At 40.1% G+C, this 12,172-nt stretch overlaps 1 protein-coding gene and 1 long non-coding RNA gene across 2 annotated transcripts in view; one reads left to right on the top strand and one right to left on the bottom strand.

Annotated features, from left to right (window-relative positions):
* The window catches only part of Hmcn1 (hemicentin 1), a 452,651-nt gene that overhangs the window by 402,951 nt on the left and 37,528 nt on the right, over positions 1 to 12,172 (bottom strand). The window lies entirely within an intron of this gene.
* LOC142858252 (uncharacterized) overlaps positions 11,471 to 12,172 on the top strand; it is a 29,759-nt gene continuing 29,057 nt past the window's right edge. The window contains exon 1 of the long non-coding RNA XR_012911993.1: positions 11,471 to 11,544. This is a non-coding gene — a long non-coding RNA (uncharacterized LOC142858252). The remainder of the gene's footprint in view (positions 11,545 to 12,172) is intronic.

Here is a 12,172-nt window from a genome sequence, read left to right on the forward strand (position 1 = left end):
TGGCCCTATTTAGTTAACCAAGATTTCAAAACAGTTTATCACTGTCAGAAACCCAGTGAAGCAACTAACTTAGGGAGATTTTTAATTACAGAAAAAGGAAGTCATGAGAACATAATTGCTTTTTAAAAAAATGATACATAGTTACTTGAACTTAGTCCACATCACTATGTGGTTATTTTCATTAATACTTCGCCCAGAGGAAAAAAGCCTATACAGCCATTGTTGATAGTGAACATTAATCACCACCTGAAGTGTGTAAGGAAGCTCAACTACAACAAATGGCATTCATCCAAGAAGTAAAGGCCCCATAGAGCCCAAGTGAAGTAAAACAGAAAGACATCTATGTTCTTCCATAATTGAGCATGAGAGAAAACTTAAAATTTTGAAATCTCCAAGAAGAAAATGAGAATAATCTGATCGTGTATTTAAATAAGAAAATAGTAAACTAGAATATATAATCAATAATAATAAAATAATAAAAATGAACACCAATGGCTTATCACCCAGTAAACCTCATACTCCGAGCCGTGACTGGAGTCCCACATAAAAACAAACTCGAACTTCAGAGTGGTACATTCCGTATACAACTGTCAATCAAACCTCAAGTGAAAAACCACAACCTCTCTATCCATCGCTTCCTATTAGTGGCCATGTCACCTACCACATAGTAAGCAGTGGTTGAGAAGTACGGCTGATCTCTTTCAACAATGTTAGAGCTTTCTCCATCGCAGCCCAATAAACACATGTTCTCAATAACTCCCCCAATGAATAAGCCCCTTTCAAAAGAGAAGCAGGACTCACACGAACACTAACCTCTTGATTAAAACATCCCCCGGCTCAGTGGACTGTGAAGGTCTCCCCCAATACACATGCTTCAGGCTGCATTCACAATCAATTAGTTACATCAAACCCCCTTTGTTTCCCTCCAGTGACTTTTTATCACCCTGTTATTTGACTCCTAAACAACTGCCTCACCTGGCTTGTTGCCAGATTCCCCACACGCATGGCTTTCCTACAAGACAACAGCCAGTCACAGAGATTCTCCACAATACGGTGAATGGAGAAATGTCTTCAGAATAACTCCCCAGGCCAACGAAGGCATTCATAAAACATTCACTTAATTGAGGAGGTTCGTTTTTCTTGCTCAATGCCTTTTTACGAAGTACTTTTTTTCACGTATCTCAGAACTACATGATCAGCCCAGAACCAAAATATCCTGGTTCTAATCTATATAGCACTAAAATGAACATCTGACCCTAACATCTGTTCTTACCACCTCTGAAATATACATTCTCTCTTTACAATGCAGGTTGCTAGTTCTCTTTCACTGTAACGAATATCCTAAGTAAACAAAATTCATGGATGGTAAGCTCAACTGGACTCAGAGGCTTCAGTTCATGATGTCTTGGTCCTGTTGCTTGAGGCTGTGGTGATACAGAACATCATGATAGAAGATGGTCAACTCTCTATGAGTACCAGGAATTTGGGGAGGACTGGCGTCCCAATGACTTCCAATGTCACACACCCAAATGAGTCGATATCTTTCCCCTACCTAATGAAGGTTCCACTATGTTCTAATATTACAACAGGCAACTAATGCACAAAAGCCTTTGGGGGTCATTTGGTACCCAAACCATAACAGTGGGTGATTTAAGTAATCCTATCAACCTCAAATGGGACATATATAATCAACAACAACAACATCACTCCCAAGATTTGGGACCATCATGAAAGAAGGGACTGAAATAGCATCTGAGCCAATGATCAAGATGGGTTGCAAGAAAATACAATCTTCTGAAAATGATAGGGCCATTGCACTTATAAACTCATAGCAATTGTGATTGCTTTCCCAAGACCTACACAAGATCAAAACAGTCAACATTTAGCATAGATACGAGTGGGGAAACTCACCAGGCACCACCTCTACCTGAGAAAAATTGGCAGCTGATGGCTACTGAGAAAGGGAAAGTAAGTTTTCTTCAAGGATGAAGCCTCTGTAGCTGGAGACTTCTCTTCCACCCACCAGTTCACAAATAACCATTCTGAGGCATAATATTAATTACAAAATGTTTAGCCTATTAGCTCAGGCTTATTATTAACTAGCTCTCACAACTAAAATTAGCCCATTTTTATTATTCTATATTTTACCACAAGGCTTATTACCTCAAATCTTACTTCTCTAGCAGCTACTGGCATCTCCCTGACTTTACCTGCTTTCTCCCTGTATCTGTGTTTGGATTTCCTGCCTATCTGTATTCTGCCTTGCCATAGACTAAAGCAGCTTTTTTTTTACCAAATGGTAATCAAACATATTCACAGCATTCATAGAAGCAACCCATATCATCTCCCCTTTTCTGACTAATTAAAAAGGAAGATTTTAACTTTAACATAGTAAAACTACATATAACAAAACAATAATCAAGCAAGAATTAGTTACAATAGTCTATTTGTATCTAACAAAATACAAATACTCAATCATCTATCATTTGTATTTGACAAAATAAAATACTCAATCACTTATTCTATCTTTGTGAGTCTAAAGTTTCATATCCAGCTTACCTTTTATCATAACTAAAGATAACTATAACTATCTAGTCTTCAACTCCATCAAAGACCCCAGAAAGATATACTATTACCTAAGTAAAGAGTAGGTGCATTGTAAGCAATCTCCAAAACTCTAGAAATGACAGAGATATCTGACTGCCTGGACAGTAACCCAAAGTTCTTCTGTAATATTGGGGCATAAATCTTCAGCCAACAGACCTAGAGTGTCTGAGAGATTTCTCAATGACATAAGAAATCTGAAGGGTTGTCCCACCTATTTCAGCAAAATTTAATCAGTAACTTTCTTCTGCACCCTGCAGAATGTCTGACAAAATAATTCATAAAGCAGGAGCCCTTAAGGACTGTCCCACCTTGTTTTAGCAAGTTCAGCAGTCATTTTCCTGTGTGTACTGCAGGTCAAGCTTATGTAGCATATTGTCAAGCAGTCAGGTAAGATCAGCTTCTTACCCAAATGGCTAGCCTTGCCACATTTAAAGCAAACTCCATAAGGAGTTTCTTCAATATCCATCATCCTCTTGAAGGAATTGGTGCTGTTAGGAGCAGATGTGTCTCATGTTGAGAAAAGTCTAAGTTAGCAAAACATTTTAAATGCCAAATTCTGTAGGTCTTTGAAGTGTTTAAAGATTACCTATCCATTTAAAAATATCTCTGCATATCTAGACAATCAAACATGACTATAAATTTGACTACTATAGATAACTATTAATTTGTATTTATAACTATATATTACATTTTTAAATAAGCTGAATAACACAATACCTTAAACAAGAGTAGAAATACACTTATATATATGTATATATTATAAGAAAATTGACCTTAAATTTATATCAGTAAATCAAAATCCATACTAAAGTAAAGTATTAATTTTCATATCATATCCTCTGTTTTGCTTTAGAAAGAGATTGACTATGACCGTTAATCATTTATAATCAACCCCCTTTAAATGAAGACAAACATTCATAAACAATATTTGGGACATTTTGGCATAATTTTCCATACTTCTTCCTGCTGATTGGGGGCACTGGTAATCTTATGGGGATCCCAAGAAAATTTATAATTATGGTTAAATCTTGGCTGTAGTAGCTTGTGGGGCTACTTCATCTCAGCCAGTTGCCTTGATGCTCTTTTGGATACTGGATCACCTTGGCCATTGCTCCTATGGTAGACTTCCAGGGGTCTTAGAAGATCAAACCATATTAGCCTGGTAGGAATCCACAGCTTCTCATCTTCTGTAGAAACAAAAGCAGAATTTCTTTCCCATAGAAACATCCCTAGACCCAAATTTGAAGTCAAGATACCTTTATGTTATGTTAGTTTAGCTTAGCAGCCCCCAGAATCAAATATCTCTCTGTAGTTAGCTCAATGGTCAAAAAATTCAAGGAAAACACAATAGTATACATAATCCAGACTCTCTGTGTACTTTCCATCTTTATGTGGCTTTTTTGTATTAGTTTTACTTTCTCTTTAAATACTTTTTTTAACTATCTACTTCTTTTATAATTGCCTTTTCCCATTTTCTTTCTTAAGTCTATGTGCATTTTTTTAACACTGTGAACAATTTTCAGGTTTCTTTTTATTGCATATCTGTAATCATTTTCTGGCCAGGAAAATTTTTAAAATGCTACATGGGCAAGGCTAGGGTCAGTGCTTTCATGGCTTTGACTGTTGGCTCTGCCCTATTCAGCTTTTCAACAAGTAGAGGTACATTCACTGCCAGCTCTGGGAGTCATGTTCACCACCCCAACTCTGGGATGCAGTACTAAGTAGTGTAAAGCTGTGCTCTTAGGCCTGAGGCTGTGTTCTTAAGCTCACAGGCAGTGGTTGGGAGAAGCTTCTTTGTACTGTGGCCATGAGAGACCAATGGAGTCCACCACACAGTGTGTAACTGTGCTCTCAAGCCCACCGCTCAAGTCCAAAGGCAGCAGTTCAGAAAACTTCTCTGTACTGAGGCCCTTTTAAGAGGCTATGGGAATTTGCCATGTTGCTTAGCTCATGGTATTTGGTGGCTGGCTCTGTCTCATAAGCAGCTATCCAGAGATATGTCTCTGTACCTCAGTCAGCATGAGAGACTAGGAAACTGAGTGTGGCTACATTTTTGTATGTTTAGAATCTTTTAAAGCTTTTTTATGTCTTATGTGGACCCAGGTCCCATGTTGGGTGCCAAATGTAGCTGGAGACTTCTCTCCCACCCACCAGTTCCTGAATACCATTCTGAGGCTTAATATTAATTACGAACTGTTTAGTTTATTAGCTCAGACTTATTATTAACTAGCTCTTACAACTTAAGTTAGCCCATATTTATTATTCTATATTTTACCACGAGGCTCATGGTTTGTTATCTCACATCTTGTTTCTCTGGCAGCTACTAGCGTCTCCCTGATGCTGCCTTTTTTTCTTCCTGTGTCTCTGTTTGGATTTCCTGACCAGCTATATTCTGCCCTGTCATAGGCCAAAGCAGCTTCTTTATTAACCAATGGTAATAAAACATATTCACAGCATACAGAGGGGTATCCCACATCAGGCCTCCACCACATTATCCATGGTCCAGTGCACCCTACACCTATGTATATATAGAAAGCAATTACTGGACTCAGTAAGTTATAAAGGACAAAAACAAGATATAAAATTGGGAAGGGAGTATGATAGGTTTTGGAAGAAGTGATGGCTTAGGGGGGTAAATATGTTCAAATATATTGTATACAAACAAATAAAATATATTTAAATATATATTAATAACTATGAAAATCAGGAGATATGTGATTTGACATTCTAATCATACTTTATTCAGTATTGCTATCATTTTAAGTGAGTTCTCAATCCCTACCCACACTTAGGCTTCCTTCCCCAAACAAGATTAAATGATGGCTAACGATCCAGTGTTCTCTTCAGTCTCCTGTTTCCAGATTACCTGAGTGTATTTTTCTGGCCATGTAGTGCTGAGTGATCTCTGCAGCCTTCTAACCAGTGCCTTCAGTAATTACCTTGTCAGTTCACCTTCTGCTTCCTGCCTTTTTTCAAATCCCAGCTAGAGTTAGCAAAACTGCCTATTTCCTTTAAAGGGTCTCTGAGCTTTTTGCCAGGCCAAAAATCACATAAATATTCTGATTAGTTCCATCACAAATTTATGAGATTCAACTCCAGCTGCTCAGCAACCCATTTATTTATCTCTCTCCTGTTCCTCTTTCAATTGCCTAAACATAATTATTCCAGCTTTGATCACTCTCCCCAAGCACTAGACTCCCTGCTTTGGCATGCCTCCTCCTCAGCAGTCAACCCTCAGAAGAAAAGAAAGCCTCACGGTATGCAGCCCACAGCTTCTCCTTTCTTTTATATCATATACATCCTTCCTGCCTTGCTGCCCACACTGTACAAAATGATATTAGGATTGCCTCTTTCAAAAGCTGCATCCTTTCGATGAATGCAGCCTTTCATGCCCTTCCAAACAGCCATCTTCAGTTGATTTCCCTTAGCAATGATGGTCTTCCACTATGTTGATCTGCCCCTGACTCTTAGAGTCTCTGCTCAAGCGTCCCAAGTTTTTACACCACAAGCAAACTTTCTCACACTCAGCTTTCTCAGAGTTAGAGATATCCACAAAATGTAGTCAAGCAACTTCATCCCAGTGATTATTCCATAGGGCAAAGTGAGAAAGCACTTTCCCATAGACTGCACGTTGCCCACAACACCATACTCCCAATCAGTTCCACACATAGCTTGCCTGACTCCTTTAAGTGGATCCTTCAACATGTCAGCTTCCTCTCAGCCTCACAATTTAACAGCTATACTCTAATGTTCTGCTTTTCCTGCATTTCCCTCTTGATCTCTCCCCTCTATCTGAATTAGAGTGTCAGTGCCATGGCTATACCTACCAATGGGTGTATGCACTTCACACACCTTATTTAGTGCTCATTTGGAATCAGAGTGACCTTCTCCAATAGGATGTCTTAGGGTAAAAGTGATAGGAAAACACTATGAGTTGTTTCAGGCCATGTATGAATTTGCAGTTGCTCTAAGAAGAGCTAGAGCAGCTCATAGACACTGTTCAGATGTGCATCAAAGCTGAGCGCCTTTTTCTCTTCCTTTTTCTTGGTTCTTTTTTTTTTTTTTTTTTTTTTTTTTTTTGATTTTCGAGACAGGGTTTCTCTGTGGCTTTGGAGCCTGTCCTGGAACTAGCTCTGTAGACCAGGCTGGTCTCGAACTCACAGAGATCTGCCTGCCTCTGCCTCCCGAGTGCTGGGATTAAAGGCGTGCGCCACCATCGCCCAGCTTTTTTCTTGGTTCTTTAGTCTGTATGTTTCTTTTATTCTCAAGATGGAACAATGGTTCTATGTGTCCGTATTCAGAGATAGCATCAACCAAAGAAAGAAATGCACCACTTCCTTTAAGAGAAATTCTTTATAGAAGCCCCACTGATGTGAATCCATGCTTATCTCCAAACCAAGTATTAATAAATAAGATGTGACTGCTATAGTTATGGTATAGTAGGCTTTCTACACTTAAAACCAATGACAGTTAGGGGCAGATAACTCTGTTGTGGAGGGTTATGCCATGCAACATAGATGTCTAGAAACATCCTGACCTCTATATTACTTGCTAATAACATACCCCACTTGCATAAATGAGAGTTTTTGCTATGGACTTATACTCGGACGTAGGAATTTAATTCCCAGTGCAATAGGGTTGGGACAAAGGGCCTTTGCCAGGGGGTTGTTTAGGTCAAGAGAGCTTCATTCTCATGAATTGATTACTGTCACTATAGAAGGAACTGCCAAATAGGAAAATGTTCTGTCTTTTTTTTTTCCTGCCTTAGTGTACAGTGTCTGTTCAGGCTTGTCCTTCTGCCTTATACCATGCAAGAAAACAGCAAGACATCACTCACCAGATGCCAATACCTTGGCCTTGGACTTCCTAGCCTCCAACACTCTGAGAAAAGAAATGCCTGTTCTTCTAAAGCACTCATTCTGTTTCATTCTGTTAAACAACACAAATGGACTTCTCTTAAGATCAGTAGTTAATACTAACTACTAAGCTGTTGAAACAAAAAGGATATTTATTCTTCTAGATTTTTATCAGTAAATTCTCTCTAAATCTAAGTCTCTAAATACTTCATGAGCCCTAAGATCTCTAGAGTCATCTTGATGCTTTTTTATTGCCTGTGACCAGACATCAACAGCCCTGACCAGCACAGTCTATAAAACATCCAGTGATTTTTATCTCTCCATCACCACTATAGCCAGAATATCTGCAGTTCTCTGCATGATTCAGGGGCTACTACACTTGTGTACTTCTAGACACAGTGCAGCTTGCTCCAGACAGTTCTCCAGTATTAAACAGTGTGTGGAAGTATCTGAGAATAGGAGATGCTGTAGGAATATCTCCAGATACAAACAAGAGATGCAACCAGATCTGAGAAACTAAGCCAAGGCAATATGTCCAGAAGACAAATGGGGGATTTGCGAGGGTACACACGTGTGTGTGTAGGGACACACACACACACAAATTGACAGGCCAGAGGAGAAACTAAATGCAAAATAAACAGGTCAAGGTGTATAGACCATCTGGGGAATGTCACTAGCAGATGCATACTGCTTTTAGTCTGTTTCCATATCCTTCAAGGCATGGGCTATCTATAAACTGGGAAAACAATGTGCAATTTGTGGATAGCCAATGTGTTGTTTCATAGAGATGTGGCTTCTCTTTGTCATAAAAGTTCCATTTGAAAATCTTTGCTAGACAAATAATCAAAAGACAGTCAAAGCCTGCAAGATGTTTCTGCATGACCTGCAGTCCAACATGAAAGACTAGCACAGCTTTTTTATGTTTACTTGATAGGATAATTTCTGAAAACTATGCAGCATCTCTATGAAAACAGAGATAGTTACACTTAAACTGTTTATATTAGCAAATTGTATTCCTGTTCTAATTATACAAGTTGAAAAATTACTTGTGGGAAGGTACTACCTAAATATATGAAAAATATTCTCAGTGAGATTTATGCTAGAACATTAGAAATCTCTAAATCTTGTACCTCTTAATTATTTTCCACACTTTCTGCACCATGGTTTCCTGCTTAGAGTTTCATTTCAAGTTAGCAAGCGTACAACAAAGGAAGAGTTTCAAATGAATGCCATTTCCACATGCATTGGGCATAAGCAGCCACCCTACAGAGAACACCCTTGTTTGGGCACACTGCTACCAAAGAAGGGCCAACACAGCACGCCAGATGCATTTGGCTCAGTTTGATTGCCCTCTTGTGAAGTCCCACAAGCTCAAAGCTCAACTCACAATTGTAGGTGTAAGCCCCATTGGCATTGTCTGGAAGAACGGGAAATATCTTAGGGCAGTTTCTGAGGCTTGACTTCTAAAATATCTAAAACGTGCTGCTTCTCACAACATGAAGAAAGCCCTATTATTTGATCATTTACCTTATCAAAACGGGTGAAAAGTACTTGAGCCAGGAGCCACACCCTACATACCCTCTGGTCTACCATAGGGAACCTTAAACATATTAGCCTATTGGCCAAGGTACAAGGGAGTCAGCAATCCAGAATGTTCTAGTTCCAGGGACTTCTTCATTTTAAGAACACATAAATCAGTCTCTTTGATATCACAGGCATAGTTAGTGCCTCAACCACATTGTTAAATCTTGTGTCTAACGTGAGATATTTGTGCATGGGTGTCCTTGTACTGCCCTGAGCTCTCTGCGCTCTGGGTTTCTACTTAGCCTTGTTTGCCAGCAACAGTCCAGGATCAGCTCTCAGCAATAATGGCAAAACCTGCTACAAGCACGGAGAAAGAGGAAACAGTAGGTCAGAGGGCCTGGCCAGAGTGTGACGTCATTGTGTGCTTTGATTAGCGTGTGCCAAGCACAAGCATCACCTTACAAGGTTCTGCACTTAACTATGCCTTTTATTTTTGATCCCTGCCAATCAACTGGAATAGAATAATGAACACCCCCCCTCCACTAATGATTTCTCCACAGTGGAAGCAAGTGAATCCTGGGGGAAAACATATAAATTCTGAGGACGGATAAGGCCTATCTCTGTGCTGTTATCACACACAGGCAGTCTGCCAGGCTAAACAAGCTCTCTCGTTCTCTCTCTCTCTCTCTCTCTCTCTCTCTCTCTCTCTCTCTCTCTCTTTCTCTCTCTTTCTCTCAATAAATGAAATAAAAATCTTTTTAAAACATATTCCTTTAGTTCACTGAGCTTCTCTATATTGTTAGCTAACTGTTTTAATATTTCATCAAGCTTAAACCTTAAAACTAAATGACTCATTTTTTGTGACTTCTATTTTTTTAATTAATTTATTTATTTATTAAAGATTTCTGCCTCCTCCGTGCCACCGCCTCCCATTTCCCTCCCCCTCCCCCGATCAAGTCCCCCTCCCTCATCAGCCCGAAGAGCAATCAGGGTTCCCTACCCTGTGGGATAAATGACTCATTTTGATTGAAAGGAATACTAACTCTTTGTTGACTGTTTTTCCAGTGTCCAGCCACCCAACACATCACCTTCCAGGGCCCTTCTCCACGGTGCCCTAAGACAATGTTCTTTAGAACACTACAAGAAAATGGCTCCAATATTCATGCTCTCTGGAAGGTGGGGCTTTTCCATAAATGACCAGCATGTGTATCAGCAAGCAGCAGGAGAAATCACTGAACTGCAGGCGTTGCTATCCAATAGGCTGGGGTCCCAGACAGAACAACTAAGAAGAGGGACCCTCCTCTTTCACACCACACTCTATTTTGCTATTTTTTCCCTGATTATATTGCCCACAGATATCAGACTCCAGATTCTTAAGTCCCTAAAGCAGAGCTGTACCAAGAACAGTCATATAGGGCTTACATAGTTCAGCCTTGAGCTGAGGCTACATCATTGGTCCTTCTTGTTCTGAGGCTTCCAGATTATTGAACTAGCTACAGGGTTCCCCAGCACTACAGCCTAAAGATGTGAGATCATTCACCTTGTAATCATATAAGCCAATACAATAAAGTCCTTCTTTCAATTATTCCTACGTTCTGCTGGCTCTGTTCCTCTGAAAAAGTGATACAATATCAAAAGAATGAAATTTCCCCAATAATAAAGTATTTAAGGTAACATTAATACAATCATATAATATTGAAATAAGTCTTTACTATCGCTTCAAGATCATAACCTACTATGTGTGAAACACTTTACAATTATCTCTCTTTTCATTTGTCTGTGTGTTTGCATGTGTATATAAGTGTGTTGTGTATAACGTGTGTGGGGGTGCTCATCCATGACAACAGTCAATACTGGGAAATCTTCCTGAATTATTTCTCCATCTTCTTCCTTCCTTCTTTCCTTCTGTCCTTCTTTCTTCCCTCCCTTCTTTCCTTCCTCCCTCCCTCCCTCCTTCCCTCCCTCCCTCCCTCCCTTCCTTCCTTATTCAGCAGGGTGTTTCACTGAACTTTGATCTTTCCCACTTAGTGGTTCTGGCCAGCAGCAAACCCTCAAGATCCACCTTTCTCCACTCTCCAAGATGCATTCCAAGGCCAAGTCCAGCTCTGATGTGGCTTCTGAGCTCTGAGCTCAGGCTCTCGTGTTTCCACGATAAGCACTTTACCTGCTCCCCCCCCCAATATCTCCCCAGCCCCTCTCACTTTCTCACGTGGACTTGACCTATAGTGTTCAAGGTCAAAAGTGGGTGGCTCTCAAAGATGGCACTCAAGTTCATTTCTTTCTAATGATAAAGCCTGTGCTGGTTTTTCTTTGAGGGGAGGGGTTTGTTTTGGTTTTCCCCACTAAAATTTGTCTCAATCGCACTGTCGCCCAAGCACATGTGACTAACTTCCCTTTATTTCCTAACACTCTCAGCTCAGTGTTTGGCAGTGACTTGCAGAGCAAACTCCTTAAGTGTTTCCTTATTTCATCCACCCATTCAAGTGGCAGATGTAGCAGAAGAATGCAGCGCTCCATCCCAGCCCTCTCTCGAGCACCGAATCTCAAGCCCTGAGAGGTATGTCAATGTTTTTCTGCCTTCTGACACTTTCCCCATCTCAGAGGTCACAAGACTGGGTCAAACCAGTTCCTCACTACTCCCCTACATATGTATTTTCCTGGAGAACAAATCAGCTATCTCCCCTAAACCCACTTATATATTCCAGACTGGATTCTAACCAACAGCTGAAGTAGACAGAGAGGGACAAAGCATGGGAATCAAAACTCCAAAATGTTAGGTAGTTAGGTCTAAGAGGCTACTTTCCACCAGCTATAAGATCCACCCCCCCAATCTACCCCTGGTGTGACCAGGCCCTGAGTCACACCAATTGTAAGCTTTCAGAAAAACATCTGCTCTTCCTTTCTACTTTGACATGATGGGTGATCAGTAAATGAATATTGAGGAACAATTGAGCAAAAAATGGAAACTGTAACTCCTCCCTCTGGCTTAATGTTGCATTCAAAGGAATTATCCTTTATGGCGTTTGACTTGAACTGTATGTTTTTTCCTTGCTAAGGGCTAGTAACACGAATATTGCACCATCGAGGGGATTTTTGTTTTTCTTCTGATAGCCATCTTTCAGCAAGTCTGGCTACAAGTTAATGAGATCAGCATTTCAAGAGCCAACTATTGTGTGGCTTGCTGC

The sequence above is a fragment of the Microtus pennsylvanicus genome, chromosome 10 (assembly GCF_037038515.1).
Source record: "Microtus pennsylvanicus isolate mMicPen1 chromosome 10, mMicPen1.hap1, whole genome shotgun sequence".
Lineage (NCBI taxonomy): Eukaryota > Metazoa > Chordata > Mammalia > Rodentia > Cricetidae > Microtus > Microtus pennsylvanicus.